We start from the raw sequence: 15,821 nt of genomic DNA on the forward strand, positions 1-15,821 counted from the left end.
GCATCTCTGCAGCAGAAGAGGAGCACTGGGTCTTTCTCTTCCAAACCCTAAGCAAGTGCTGGAATTGCAGTTGCTGTTTTATGAGAGTGTGCTGCTTCAGTTCCTGCACTGGGAAGAGATCTGGGGCTTGAAACCTGATCAGAAAGAAGTACCTCAGCACAGCTGGGCTGCACTCTCCTCAGTGGTTCCTAAAGCGGTTCCCCACTGGCCTGTGCGGATCTGGTTCTTTGTGTCTAAGTCTTCTGGATTGCATGGGGAGGCTGGATAGCGAGACATGGAGTTAAGCGCTGCTGTGCTCAGTATTACAACACCTAAGCCCTTTTTATGAAGCCTCATACTCCCGCTGCGGCTCAGCAGATTGAAATGATTGTTTATAAGCAGCAAAGTTCAGAGTCCAAAGCTCAGATCTCTTCAAGGCACTTCAGAGGGTTTTTTTGTCTGCAAGTTGTGTTCCCCGGTGGAGTATTAGCTTAAAAAGATACTAATATGAAATAGTCATAAAAGCAGCTAGATATGTTTGGTTTACTTCAATTAACTAAAAATTCTCCAAATCCTAAATGTTTCTCAGCTGCAGTCTCTTACCCTGAAGAAGACGGAAGAAAACTCCTTTAATTTTCCACCAGTGTGTAAGCAGGCCTCCAGCGATGCTCGGCGCCCAGCCTGCCTGCTGGAGCTCACGAGACTGTCACGGCAGTGTGGAGGTGGCTCTGATAAAAAGCAAAATGTATTCTGCTGCCAGGTGAGGTTTGGCTCAGCTCTGCTCTGTGCATTGCAAAAGCCGAGGTACTAGAGGAGGGGTGAGATCAGCATTTCGGAGCTTTATGGAGGCAGTCATCCCTGCCTAGGAGCGCTTAGGCTGTAGCAGGGGGACCTGGGTCTGCACTGGCAGCAGCCAGAGATGATTTATTTTTCTTAAAAAAAAAAAAAAAAAAAGCCAAAACCGGGGAAAAAAAAAAAACAACAAAAAACCCAAACAGAATAAAAGAAATTCCAGGGAAAAATTAAAAAAGCATATTTCCTTTCAGAAGTACAGCTGTCTTAGGGAGAGGCTGCTGTTCCCATTATAAGCCTGGTGATGTAATTATGACAGATTAGATGTTTAGATCTGTAGTTTAATGTTTGCACATGGTAGCCCAGGTTCACCTGGCTTACCCCAAAGAGCATCGTTATCTACTCCATCTGTTGCCCAGGTCTTGAGTACAACTTCTGCTGGGAGCAGCATCTTCTGCTGGACAACTCGTAGGTTTGCAGCCGTTCCCCAGAGCTGATTCTTGGTGCAGAGCTTGGGGTACAGAGTGCCTGGCTTTGCACAGCCTTGTTCTTATCTGATCACAGGCTCTTGCTGTTTCTCATGGAAAGGAGGGGTGTAGCCACCTCCACCCCTGGAGCTTTGGGGGATTTCTCATGAATTTTTATACTTAGCTTTTTGTATGTATATCAAAGCCAGTGGTGTGGCTGGACACCTCCTAAACAGCCATTAAAGCCTTGATACTTCATAGTGGTTCAACAAGCTACTTCAAAAAGAACATGAGGAGGTATGCTTTGAAAGCATACTGGACTTCTCCTCCAGTTGCTTCCACCTAGCACTTTAAAAAATATAAGACACAATAAAGCATGTGTTGACATAAGTGAGCTTCAAAAAAACTGTTGGATTATTTTGAAGGAGTATAAACACACGTGGGGAGAGTTATCATCCTTCACCCAGCAAAACAATTACATCAGTGCAGCATGGACTGGGATCTGCCTTAAAATCTCCCAGATGTTGCAAACGGCACAGTTGCCGATCGGTGCGCTGGGTAATTATAAACTGTCAAATGGAGGAGGGGAGGTTGGTTCTCAAAGAAAAAAAAAAGCCTCTTGGTGAATTGAAGATAAGATCCGCTGTTCATAGCGGACACCCAGACAGCCTCTGCTTATGCCTGGCTTTGCCAGGCCAGTGTCATGGACATGTCTCAGAGCTTACCTTATCCCTGAGCTCTGGCATGCTGTGTGGAGGGGACGAGCCCCCCAGCAAGGAGCTTGCTGTGGGGTGATCCTAGGGCTGCTCAGAAATCATGTTGGCAGCATCTCCCAGCCTGGGGCGAGGGACCTGCTACCCACCTCGCTAGCAGAAGCCCTTCTGGTCCTGAGGCAGGAGATGCCAGCCCTGACACTCAAATGGGAAGGGGGACCTGGGGAAAAGCTGCAGCCTTTCTGACCCTGGGGGGAAACAACTTACCCAGCCCCAGGGCTGGTCCCCTGCTTGGACCTGGGCTGTGCAGCTGGAGGAGGGAGCCTCAGATGAGGTTTTGGTGCTGTGCTGCAGCACAACGAGTATTCAAGACTTCGGGGGCTGCAAGAAGATGGGGAGCAGGTCCCTGATGCTGTAGCTGGGCAGCTCAAACACCAGCTCAAAGGTGTGGTTTTGTGCAGTTTCTGTGCAGCGTTTGCTCTTCAGATCACAGGAGGAACTGCGGGCGCGGGGCACAGGAGACCTAGTGAGCTTGTGTCAGGAACGAGCCCCAGATCCTCTCCTCCCTGGAGGTGGGTGCGCTCAGGCCACCAGCGACCCTCTGCTCAGCCCTTTGAAGAACACTGGAAGGCACTAGCACCCTGAAGAGCCTTCAGGACTCAGCCGCCCAAGCTTTGGGAGGTGCTTCAGCCTGAGAAACAGGAGGGATTTCGGAAAGCGCCTGTGCTGATGTTGCCGTGGAGTAACATGGGTTGGTGAGCTGGCCCTCTGACGTCTCTTCCAACAGCGTCAGCCTGCGGTGCTGCTGGGATGCAGCCATGCCACCCTCACCGTGCCATTTGCCCCCTCCCTGGGTGGCGAGGCAGCTGGAGTGGCTCCCCACGGCCCAGGGCACGTGGCAGAGGTACCAGCTTGCATACGCCGTCTCGCAGCAGTACATCAGGCTGTGAACGGTGGCAGGTGAAAATTAGAAGCAGTGCTGTGCCACTGTGGTGACACGGCCTCTGGCAGAGGGCGAGGAGGACGAGTGGGCAGCGACCCCTCCGTGTGCCCTGCCCGAGGCAGTGCGTGACAGCCCCAGCAGCTAATGCCCCCAGGTGCCGCAGCAGAGCGAACACAGGCACTCGGCCCACGGCTCTGGCTTCTATTCCCGGCACATCGCTGCTTTACCGGCACTAGCCCAGCGGGGTTGCTGAACCCCGGCGCAGAGCAGCAGCGGAGCAGGGTGCCAACAGGGAGGGCGCGCTCACCCATTGCCCTCGCAGGAGCTCCCCAGCGCCGGAGATGGATGTGGCTTCGTCAGCACACAGGGATAACAAGCTCAGCAGCAGGTCGGCTGTGCAAAAATGAAGCCCTGGCAATGCCAGTCCCCCATGTCAAGGGCAGTTTTGTCCTGGACACAATGGCAGCAGCGGGGAGAAACACATCGCCCATCCCCAGCATCACCCATCAAGGCCAGCTCACCCCAACACCAGGTGGGGCTGTGCTGTAACAGTACGAGCACCGCTGGAGCGTCCTGGCATTGTCTTCTTCTCTTTTTTAATTTCATTTTTCAGGATGACAACACTTTAGAGGTTTATGACCAACAGGAGAATTTACTACTAAGTCATATACTGATGTAATGAAATCTAATATATGCTGTGTAATGAGTTATGAGATGTTATTCAGTTTCAGGGTTTTATTACTTCAATCAGTTATGACCATATTTCCTTTTATATGATTGCTCACTCTTTAAACATACCAGATGACTGTATAAAGAACACCTAATAAAGTCTGGAGATGTTAAAATATAAATGTTTTAATTTTTGCCATAAATTTGTTTTAATTCTACCAAAGGTGGCTTTTGCGCTGGAAGTAGTGCAGTCCTTGTTAGCAGTGCAGACCTTGGTAGTGTTGTTTCAGATCCTTTGTGGGAAGGAGCTGAGCGACCCGGCTTCATTATAAAGCATAGATAGTCACCAGTGCTCACCCTTGGTGATCACACACAGAAATTGAAAGGTTTTTAGAATAAAATGAAAGACAGAAAACATTGATCTGTGATACAAGTCATTGTATCATTATCCTCTCATATTTACCAGCGTAACTGCAACATACTCGTTCTGATTTCTACCAGTCTTCAAGAGGGGAGAATCAGGCTTATGGTCTTCAGCATCAAAATCAATGCCCATGCGCCTTTTGGCAATCCTCCTAATTTTTCCACATTTATGCATTGTATTTTAAAGTCATTTGGGATAACGTCATAGCAGTGGAATTATATAGCTGTGAAATAAGATCAGAATCAAGTCTTTAATAAATCAATGTTTAAGCGAGTGAAGGACTTCAACTGCTGAACAATTGCAGGAACCAAGTGGTGTAGAGTCCCAGTCGTGATATATTCATAGTGAGTGTTGAGTTCTCAAAAATTATTGTAGAACACATTTTATGATGGTTAACAACTCTGCAGTAAGAGCTTGTGTCTGCCTTAATACAGATTGCGGCTATTGTAAGGCTTTAGCATGCTGCTGCTATCTAGCAAGCCACCCGCTGTGGGCACACAGAGGTCTCCAATGCTGCTGGCTGGGGTCCTGCATGAGTGTCACCTGCCTGGAGATGACATCTACGTGTAATACATGTAATTACAACTTTCTAATTTCCTCCCCACCTCTGCAACAGGCAGCACTAGCATGATTTGCTTAGCCTGGTTGAAGTTCCCACTGCCCCTGTAGCAGGGACTCGCTCTCTCCTGCATCAGGCTGGGTATTTCTGTGCAGGCCAGGTGCTGGTCCTGACCTGAGGAGGAGGTACCATTGCAGAGCTACTGCAATAGAGTGGTGGAGCAGGGAACGGTCCCCTCTGTCTGCAAACTGTTGTTACAGGGGCGCAAAAGCAGCAGTCAACAAACGGTTTCATATGAGACCTTGAAAACAGTCTTTGCAGCAGAGTATGTGTTTCTGCTGTGCTTGTACAAGGCGCAGGGCTCTGGTGCCTGGGCTCGCTCCGGCTGCTCAGCAGTGCAAGGGAAACCAGCCTGTGCTGTGCTAGGCTGGGAGGCTGAGCTGCTGCTTTCATGGGAGAGAGGTGAGCTGGGAGGAGAGGAGCCTGGTGAACCTGAGCGTGCTGTAGACCTTTGTCTGGCCAGCTTCAAGGGAGGGAAAACTGCCTTTTAGTTACAATTTAATTTAGAATTTGCAGCAACCAGAAATATTTTCAGCATATTTAATCTGCTGTGACTGTGGCTACCACCTGTATCACAGCCCAAGGATGACTTTGGAGTGATGATCCCTGCTGCCCTATTGCCTGCGGCAGAAAGATGCCAGAGGCCCAGTTTGGCAGAATTCCCCTCCCCATCCCCATCCCAGCCTCCGAGCCCTGTCCCTGACCAGCCTGGGCCTTGTTTTACCTGTGGTTAGTATTGCTGCTGTCTGTACACCCCTCCTTCTGGTTCTGCAAGGCAGGGTGTCATCTCAGGATAGTCCCTCCGGACAGTTATTTATTTATTTATCAGTATTTTTTTTTAATTGTATGTAAATCAAGATGCTGTACTTCTCCTAGTATTTATTCAATTATTGATAGAGATACTAACAGAAGGGAAAAACTTCTAAATGATCCATCTTACTTCTCCATTCTATTAATATCTCTATCACTAATTGGATAAATTTTAGGAGAAGAATTACAGCAAGTAATGAAATAAAAACTTTACTATTCACAAATCCAGGATAGTAATTCAGCCAAAGAGAATCGTACATTAAATAAATGGCCAAGCATACTTAAAATGTGTCTTTGTACAGTAACAAGGCATAATTTAATCCCATTAAGAAAATGTTGGCAGTGGCTCAGTGTTTGGGAACATGCCACTGAACTGTCCTGCTGTAACCTTGGATGTAGGAAAAGTTGAGACAAAGCAGCACACTCAATTTGACACGTCTTTGCCTTTTAGGTCCTTAATTAATGATGCAATGAATTACTAAAACATTTAATATTGTTTAGCAGCAGAGAGTCCCTTATACCCAGAAGCTAAGCAATAACATGCTTGCTGAATGTGCCCTATCTGCTGCTTTGCATGCAAAGTTTATTTGCATCTCAATAAAACACAGACTTCTGAGTTGTCTCAAAAGAGCAAGTCCACATAGTATTTTAATTTGCAAGAAACAAAATCTTTGTTCCATATATCTTACTCAAAGGATAAAAAAACAAGTAGGTTAGTTTCTCACTAACCAAAAATTTAAGAAAAACATTGGGTTTTTTTCTCAGGTTTTATTTTTCATCTGGGTTACTCTGCTTTTACTTTGTCCCCAGTATTTGCAGTAGATCTGGAGCACTTTTCTCCAGGTACTTTGTATGTGGCACTCAGCTGCCAAAACAATTGACTTCTCTTATTTCTAATTAAGAAGGATTTAATATGTACCGTAGAACAGATAGTATGGCTAGATGCATTTCTCATGGCCGCATATTATATCCTTGGAGTTCTAGGTATAGATCTTGTAAAAAATACCGTATGGATAGTTTAAAGCATTAGATTTTCAAGATGAAATCACAGCTCATTCAGTATAACCTAAGACCGGCGGCGCGCTGGGAGGTCAGCACGATGGGGGGTTCACTGATGCGGAGTGCTCCCCACTTCTCTGCAGCTCAGCAGGGTGTTGATGCTGCTCCTCCCTGCACACGCAGCTTTCTTCCCATCGGTTGGTGTGGCACTTCCCCGATTTCTGTAAGCGCGGAAGGAGAACAGGTGCTTTGAATGTTATTGAAATATCCAAACATTGCGAGTCAGAGGTATCAATATTCAGTGCTGTCCACTGATTCTCTGCAAAGGTCTTGCCCTTAAAATATCAGCTGTGTGGTTTTCCTCCGCTGTTACTTGCAATATCATGTCTTTGTGCGGAATGAATTACTTGAGAGAGCTTTGTGTCTCTTTGTACTGTAACAGCTTCTAGAAAAATTCAAACTGACAGTTCCTATAGTAAGGCATGAAGACATATATTTGAATAGTGCGTGTGTTTCATAGTGCGAGGTCAGAGAGTACACATACATCACAGGCTACCATGGGGAATAAGAGGGTAACTATAGATATATGCACAACACACAAACATGAGTGATTATTTTTTAGCTCTTGATCCATCCTCTGGCATTTGCTGCCAAACCAAAGCAAAAAAAATGCTGTCCCCTTTCTGTGTGATTGCAGTAGGAGTCTTCACTCCACAGAATGAGGTTTAGAAACCATAGAAAGCAAACAGCGTGGCCCGTAGCGATGGGATAGCCCTATTTTTCTTGCATGAGTCGCGGTGCTAAGGAGCTGGCATGGATGCTCAAAGGGGCTGTGCTCCCATGCCAGCGGCCCCCCCATCACAGCCGGGATGGGGTGACCATGCTGCTTCCAGTGGGTTTCCTTCAAGGAGCAGAGGAGCAGGACAGCTTGGTGGGTCGATGTACCCTAGGTGGGCTCAGCACCGGTGCTGGCTCCTAAGTGGCTCTCTGCTGCCAACAACCTCGCGTCGATATTTTAAGGGCAGCTTGCTGACAGCGGAAGCAATATGACAAAAATTAGGTAGGCAAGAGGGATTAAAACATGTACAATTGTACAGAATTTGTTAGGCTCAATTACATGAGTCAGGAACTAGTGAAGTGTTTGAAGACCTGGAAATAATTCCAATTTGTCATATCAGGAGTCTCCTTCCCAGAAACAGGCTGTGGAAGCAGAGGCAAGTCGGCCATATGGAAAGCAGATGTCTCAAGGGAGCTGAAAAGAAGATACTTTGCTAGTACTAAAAATATTCAGTATGAGGAGGTGATAACAAGTGCTTCTAAAGAAGAAGCAATTATTTATTGAGTAGACAATTTTTACTGTTTCCTAGAACACAAACCTATATGCTCAAATAATCCCGGACTGTCGCAGTGAAGAGGCACTGATCCACAGCTTGGGGTAGAAGCTATAATAGTAAGCAGATTGCACATCTTGTTTAACTATCTGCTTTTTAAAGCACATTTTATCACTGAAAAAAGGTAGGGAAATAGGAAGACAATGAGTTACCGGTGTACAATTGATTTGATGTACAAAGCAGTATGGTTGCCTTTGTCATTTGCAGCTTTGATGTTTTACTTTTTAGCGTTTTAGTCAGGAACTATGTCGTGGAGATATTGACTGAATTTATAACCTCAGTACTGTGGTGTTAGATGGTTCCTGTGAGAACCACCTCCGAGTACCAAACCTGCTTAAACATCAGGAATGAGTCTTGAGAGAAGAACTTCATCGCTGCCTTCAGGTGCCTTAGGAGATGTGTTAGGGAAAGATCCCACTGAACAAGGAAGCTCAAGGACAGCTTGAATTTAAGTGGAGCTCTGCAATGTCTTGCTATATAAGCAAAGACATGCAGCTGTGCCTAATGCTTGTGTAAGTACCAGCCACCATGTGCTCATGTTACTCATGTCACAGGTAGATGTTTGGGTTTTCCTCCTGCCAGAGCTGCTCTGCTTCCCGAGCAGCAGATCAAGAGCTATTGACACAGCTCCCTCAGCTCCTGCAAAACTCCGGCAAATTACTGCAGGGAAAGATAAAGCAATCCCAGCAAGGTAGGGCCATGTGGCTTGTTCCCTGGTGCTGAGGTGAGACAAGCTGTAATAGACCGTCTCCAACAGATGTTAATCTAATCTGTTCTTAAAAACCTCTAATGAGTGCACTCCCCCAGCTCACAAAGGTAGCCTGCTCCTGAGCTTGTCTTTGATTATAGTTGGGAAGTTTGTCCTAATATCTAATCTAAATCTCCCTTGCTTCCAGTTAAACCTATTACTCCTTGTCCCACTCTCGGTGCACATCAAGGCAACAGATTTTCATCCTCTTTACAGTAATCTTTGAAGGCTGTTATCCTGCTCCCTCCAGACCCATCCATTCTCTCTTCACTAGACTAAACAACCCCAAGCTCTTTCAAGCTCTCCTCACAGGTCAGGTTTGCCCAGTGCTGGACGCAGCACTTGAGCTGAGAAGTTCCCAGCACCGTGAAGTTACCACCCAGCCCTTGGCTTTCCCGTCTCCGTAGGTACACTCGTGGATGTCACTGTCGTCACCCAGTCTGTGCTTACTCCCAGGTCTCTTCTGCCGTCTGGTCAGTCACCCCTTGTTTCAATACAAGTCTTTTTGACCTCCTTGCACTTTGCACGTGTCTCCGGTTCCATTTGTTGATTATGGAAAATGTCTCCAATTTTTCATAGCTATTTTGAATTTTAATCCTGGGCCCCAATATGCTCGCAATCCTCCTGGCTTAGTGCGATGGGCCGATTTTATAAGCATACTTTATTCCATTATCCGCGTTACTAATGAAAATATCAAACAGAAACAGGCCCTGGACAGGCCCTGGGTGACCCCTTTAAAAATGAATTTTCAGTTTGATGGCAAACCGTGAGAAGTTTTTCAAACACTTGTGCACCCACTGACTAATGATTTCATCTGGCCTGTATTTCCTTAGCTGGCCTTGTAAGAACGTCACGGGGGAGGCATTCAAATGCCCCACTCTAGTCAAGTTACGTATTGCCACTGCCTGCCTGTCGCCAAGAGAGAGGAAACATCTTTGGTCTTCCGAATCAGATTTGCCTTGGCCACACTGTGCCAGGCTGTGAGGAGGAGGACTCCTGCCCAATCAGTTGCAAAGCATCAACTGCGGTCAGGGAAGTTTTTGGCAACTGGTATTTAAAACTGTAAAAAAACATATTGTTAAATACAACGTTTCTTTACTGCTGATAAATGCTGGAGTCTGCAATGATCATGAGTCTGTAACACTACTACCAGGCACCCAAGGAAACAGCTAAGAAGGGAAGGAGGAGAGCAAGGCAGCATCCTGCACAGGCAGCAGCCTGTCCCAAGGCTCCTTCCCTCATCCTGCATTTGCACCTGGGTTCATCCACAGCCCCCTCCAAACCAAAACCCAACACCTCTAGTAGCCAGCAGTGAGAGCAGCAGCACCCACGGCCCCAGAAAGGCCGAGGGATGTCATACTGTTGCCATTTCAAGGTAAAAATCATTCTCCTTGATTCCGGGCAGGATTAATATTTCCACGCAGCCCTCGCAGGGAGTTTAGAAAATAGAGAGACATTGTTTTACCCAGACCAAGAAAGGTAACCGCTGCAGGGAAGGAAAGCTTGGGGAAACCTCCTCTGGTGGAGGATCACCCAGAGGGAGGAGAAATGTCCTCCTGGGAGACCACAGGAGAAGGCTGGCTGTGGTCCTCAGGCATAAGCTTGAAGAAAATGCTCCAGGAGTGACAGGACTTTGTTATTCGTCATAAGGGAAGAGACAAATAAATTTTAATACACATTTTGGTTGCCCAGGGCCGGGTGTGCACCGGGTGCCACAGCAGCCTCTGCAGCCACGGGATCCAGGGCAGAGCCTTTTGTGCTGGTAGCTCTGGGCTGTGTATATTGCACCTTTACATTCAATTTGATACTGCCTTTAGCCTGCTGGCCCCCTGCCAACGCAGCTGCAGAAAGGTTGGGGAAATTTGCCATAATATGCTTGGGAATTCTTGTGGAAAGCAAGTTTCACCTACTGCAGTGGAGGTGGCTAGGTTTAAGGGTCTTGGGTTTCTTTTTGTCCTGAAATGCTCATCCTCACTTAAAATCAGAAGTGAGGTGGAGTTTAATGTTAAAATATTTCAGCTTGAACATACAGGACCACTGGAAATCAGTGTTTAAGACTGTTTAGAAAATGCACTGAACTCATGCCCCAGATTAAAACCTGCAGAAGCAAAACATTACTTTAACCAAGATCCAGTCAGTTTTGCTAACACCAGTGAAGATGATGCTCTCAGCCCAGATTTTGGTGGTCACCTTCAAAAAGCACAGACATGGGTGTCCTAGCCACTGCTTAGCCAGCAGCACAACCCCAGCCTGCTGCAGGGCTTCGGGCAGCCTTGTCCACACGCTGCCTGGCCGGCAGCCAGCCTTCCCCTGCCTTCAAGGAATGAAATCCCAGCGCAAAAATCTCTGCTGGCACCAAGCACCCCAACTGCTACACCCTTCAACTGCAAGAGGGTTTTATCAAGCCTAGAGGAAGACAATCGTAAGGGCACAAATGATTAAAGATAGAGACACAGCGGACTTTTATCTGTTTCCTATCAGGAAAAGCATAAGTGATGTTTTAGGTTTTCAAGAATACCCTAATTCAGCATTTTGCTGCAGCAGGGTGGTCACTGGGCTTTGGACCACAGCCCAGCCAAACAGAATGGAGCTTTTCATCAGTTAAAATCCAAGAAGGGAATAATGATCTCAGAGTTTTGTATTTATCATTGGATTTGGCCCGCTGACCCGCCTAAGGAAAGGCAATGGCTTGAAACAGTTTTCACAAAGCCAAGACCTAAATGGCTGCAGTAAAAACTAATTTCGTCCTGATCTCTTTTTTTTTTTTTTTTCCCAGATACACATATTTCTGTCAGGTTTGGATAAATCCTGCCCCCCCAGTTCCCTCAGAACGGTCAATGCAGCTCTCCACGCTCCGAAAGTCTACGCTGGCCCGAAGATGTCACTATCTTGGCAATGAGTCGCACAGCCCCAAACGGGGCTATGTGGAGTTATGTGGAGTTATGTATGATTCAGCAGCAACAAGTGTGAAAAGGCTGAGACTGCTGGCGCTCGCCCTTCATCAACCTTTTCATATTCCTGGCACTCGCTGTAAGCATTGCTGGCTGCAGATATTTAAAGAGCAAAACCAGCAAGAACTGCAGTTAGCTTTTTTTTTTATTTAGCATTTTTCCTTCTTCTTTGTTCATTTAAGCAGATATTTATGCTTTTATGGACATGAAGAGCTTCCCCCAGCCCTCTTAGCACCAGCATGGGCCATCTTGATCTTCCATCAAGCGCCACACAGTGATGAGCAATACTCCTTGTCCCGGCAGCCTTTCTCCTTAGGGTAGGCACTTTTCCCCCTTACCCAACAAAACATATGGGGTTTGGGCGGTGAAAGCACAGGGGTTTTCTGTCATGTGATGGGCGCACATTCAGTGTGGTGGGGCACAAGCACCTTCTGAAGTGATGGGGCATCTTACCTATTCCCCCTTACAAGCTGCCCCATGCCAAGAGATCTCTGCGTTTTTGTCAAAAGGCTGGACATTACTGCTCTGTGAAAACCTAAAGACCTTCACATCAAAAAAAAGCACAACGTAAAAAAAAACTCTGAGAAAAGCCTACAGGACTTCCATGCTTCCCAATACACCTATGGAAAATGAAGACAAAATCCCTTGCATGCTCCACCTACAAAAGCATGCTACAAAATCCCTTTATGCCTGCTACATCTCGAAGCCCCATGTTTCTTCCTTCTATTATAATTCTTCTGGTATGAAATAGGGGCAAGATCTAGGCCACCTAAAACTCAGCTGAATTGGGACTTCAGACTTGAAAATCCATCTAGATCTTAGGCTGTGATTTAGTCTCCAGGGTCGTGTCCTCCCAGGAGGTACCTACATTCATTGGGCACTTCCCAGGTCCCTGGCACCTAACTTTTGCCATCCATGCATCCCTCAGGCATGATGGTAATTTTTAATTGATGTTAAATTAATTTGGTAGTGGGTGGAAGTTTTGAGGAGTGGTGTTCAGAGAGTCGAAACCGCCACAACAGGCAGCATTGCTTTACATCTGCATTGGCTGCCTCGGCAGAGCTGCCAATGGTTGAATGGATGGAGCCTGATTTACCAGCCGAAGACGATCTCTCCAGGTTCACTGCGAGCAGCACTGCTTGCTGCTAAATCCAGAGCTGAATTCACTTTCAGATGAAAGCAAATTCACCTACGGTTCTGACAGTGAAAGAAATCACATGCTTAAAGACAAATGAGATGTGTATTTGATTTTATTCTTCTTTCCCACAACATACCTGATTGCTGGAAATTCTTGCTTTCCTGTGCGCAATCTTTTTTTTTTCTGTTTATTTGTCCTGATTCAGAGCTAACAGCTGGTTTTACCTACGAGAACCAGCTCACAGACACACTTCAGGATATAAAGCACATTTATGATAAGACACCTGATAAATCCCTTTATGTTCCATATCTTTCCTGTAAAGCTTGGCGGGGGGGGAGGGGGGAGGGGGGGGGAAGCAGAGAAGGAGAAAAGACCTGCTTTAGGATGATGTCATAGCTGTTGGGCACATCTGCCCCAAATTAAACTACCATCTAAAGGGCTTATTTCCCAAACATATTTCTTTTTGGCTTGGAAGGAGACATAAAGCAGTGTATCCCTTCAGTTTGCATTTGGGGAGTCTCCGAAAATTTGGGATCACCCTTCACAGTATGCCAGCAAGATTTACTAGTGCTGAGTCTCTCAGGTGATGATGCTGTACAAGTTGCATGAAAAATGAATCTTTCTTGGTTCCTTGATTAAGTTGTGACTCATAATAAATCTTCTGGAGACATCAAGCCTGTCTTGCTAAAAGCATGAGGGACCTTTGCAAAGACCTCTAAGAAGGTGTGAGAAAGGGATCTCACCTGTAAGAAGAAAGCTTGCAAAAGTGAACCTGGAATTTTAAAATATCCATTCTCCATCTTTCACAGCAAACTCTGCGTGCATGCCAGAATTCGAAGACAAAAATGAAAAAGGTGTAGAAATAAACAACAACGTTTAAACACACCAAGGATAAACCACTTGGAAATAGGCTGCTTTGTCTACTGCAATACCAAAAAAAAAAAAGTAACAGGAAAAAGAAGGAAGAGGAGAAAATGCAGTAAAACTTTTTTTTTTTAATACCTTCTATGTGATCTTTCCCTATAAAGGCACTCAGACTGTATGGCTTCTAGGTGATAAAGAAGAGGGAAATGCTGCACCAGACAAAAACCCCTTCCTCTTGCTGCCTACTAGTGCAAACTGCAGGTGTCCCCTATGTGCTCATCGTGGCAAAACCCCATGTGAGAAGGTAGCCGTCTCTTTCGGCTCTGGCATCTGTTCCTGAGCAGACCCCATGGGCCCGGTGGCGGTGACAAAGCTGAGCATGTGTGTCATGTGTGCTGCATTGGAGGGAAAGTCCTCGGTACCACCCGGGCAGCCCGGACAGCTCAGGCAACCTGGATGCTGAATGCAATCACACTGGCATCATTTTACAGGAGCTCCACTAAAATCCATTAACCTGTCGTTTGTCCATGATAGTTACTTAGAACTAGAGTAAAAATGCCCCAAAATGGCTCTTTCAAAGCACCTGACAAATAGCATCCAAATGCAGCAAAGTCTTTCAGCCCATCTAAAAACCACGGCCCCGTTTTTGTGCTTATGTAAACCAGCACAGTTGGTGGAGTTATGCTGATTTACGCCAGCTGAGGAACTGTTCCTATATTTTCACCTGGTTCGTGAAGATTTATATACTAATTCCCTGCAAAACATTTTAATGAAAAAAAAAAGAATCGCCTAGCTGGGTCCACAAGTCTTATTTCGTAAGTTATCTCAGCCTTGCTGGGTCAGATCTTACTGAGAGGACGATACATCCAGGGCTGTCATGTAAATCATTTCCTTTTGAATACTTATGTCTAATCAACTTCAGACCTTGTTTTGGACACATTGTACATTTCATAAGCTGAAGAACTCTCTCTGATGAAATCCTTGCCTCCTGACCCCAAAATACATCTGAACGAAATTGTCCCATCAGGAGTTCAGATAATTGCTTGGCCTTTCCTGTCAGTCATAAACCAGACCGATCCAACTTTTTTGGACACTTCCCCACACTTTAATGTGCTTTTCAAACATATTCCGAACAGCATAGCAGAATAGGAATGGTTGTTTTATAAATGTGTGGTACTTTGTATGCTTAAGCAAAGAAATCAGACTCTCTTTGCTGGTGCCATACGTATTATTGTGTGATAAAAATTTACCAGCATGTAGTTCTGCAATTATTGTTCTTACAGCTCCATTAGTCTTAAATCTTGTTTATGTACCGTGGGCTTTTTTCTTTCACTAGAACTCCCAGGCTCTCCCTTTTCTTGTGCCAAAGCTTACGAAGCACCGAGTAGTCCAGGCACAATTTGAAGATGCGATCTTTCTCATGCCCAGAGCAAGTATGTTTAGGAGCGATACCTTTCTGCTCCCACCCACAAACTCCCTTGGGGTCCACAGCCACGCAGCATTTTGGATCTAACAGACGTGGCTGGTGGCTGACACAGCAGGACACCAGCACTGAGAGAGGTTTGTGCTTGCCACCTGGCCACGGCACCATCCGCCAGGTGGGGATGAAGCTTACAACAGGGAGAAGCTGAAGTCCTCGTCAGGGGCCAAGCTGGGATGCTGCCCAAGCGCTGTGGGGGGCAACAGGGCGAGACATCTGCATGGAAGGCACAGCGTGGACTCAGCAAAAGCCGGTGGAAAGTTTTTCTATTGACTGCTGAGGGGGCCATGATTTTCTGCCCCCAGCCCTCCTTGACAGCTTGCTGGTGTGCACAGGAGAGCTTGGGGAGGTGAGGAAGATTTGCTGGGGGAAGCCTGGCACATTTCTGCCGGTGAACGGCAAGCTGCCCCGTGCACTTGGATGGTGCTAAATCTTGAACAATGAGAAGTATTACAAATATTCAGACATTACAGACGAGGGTTTACAGAGATCACAGTCTCGAGTTGAAAGCCTGGGAATTCCTCAAGGAGAAGGTGTGGTCTGGGGCAGCGCATGCGAGCTGAGAGCTTTCCAAGTGCCTCTGCAGCTCTCAACATCTGATGAGAAGATTAAGTTCACAGGCAAAACACATTGTGAAAATGGAAAGCAGGCTGCTACATTTATCAGTAAGTTGAAAGGACAAAATGTACTTGAATGTTAGAAAAGAAAAATCATTAAAAGGCCATTCTACATCAAGAAGAAAACTTTCCAAGGAGTGGAAAACAGGGACCTTGAGGGCTCAGGTGCCACGGAGGAAGTTCACTTCTGTACCTGAGTCCTGGCCACGCGAGCAGA

The sequence above is a fragment of the Gymnogyps californianus genome, chromosome 2 (assembly GCF_018139145.2).
Source record: "Gymnogyps californianus isolate 813 chromosome 2, ASM1813914v2, whole genome shotgun sequence".
Classification (NCBI taxonomy): domain Eukaryota; kingdom Metazoa; phylum Chordata; class Aves; order Accipitriformes; family Cathartidae; genus Gymnogyps; species Gymnogyps californianus.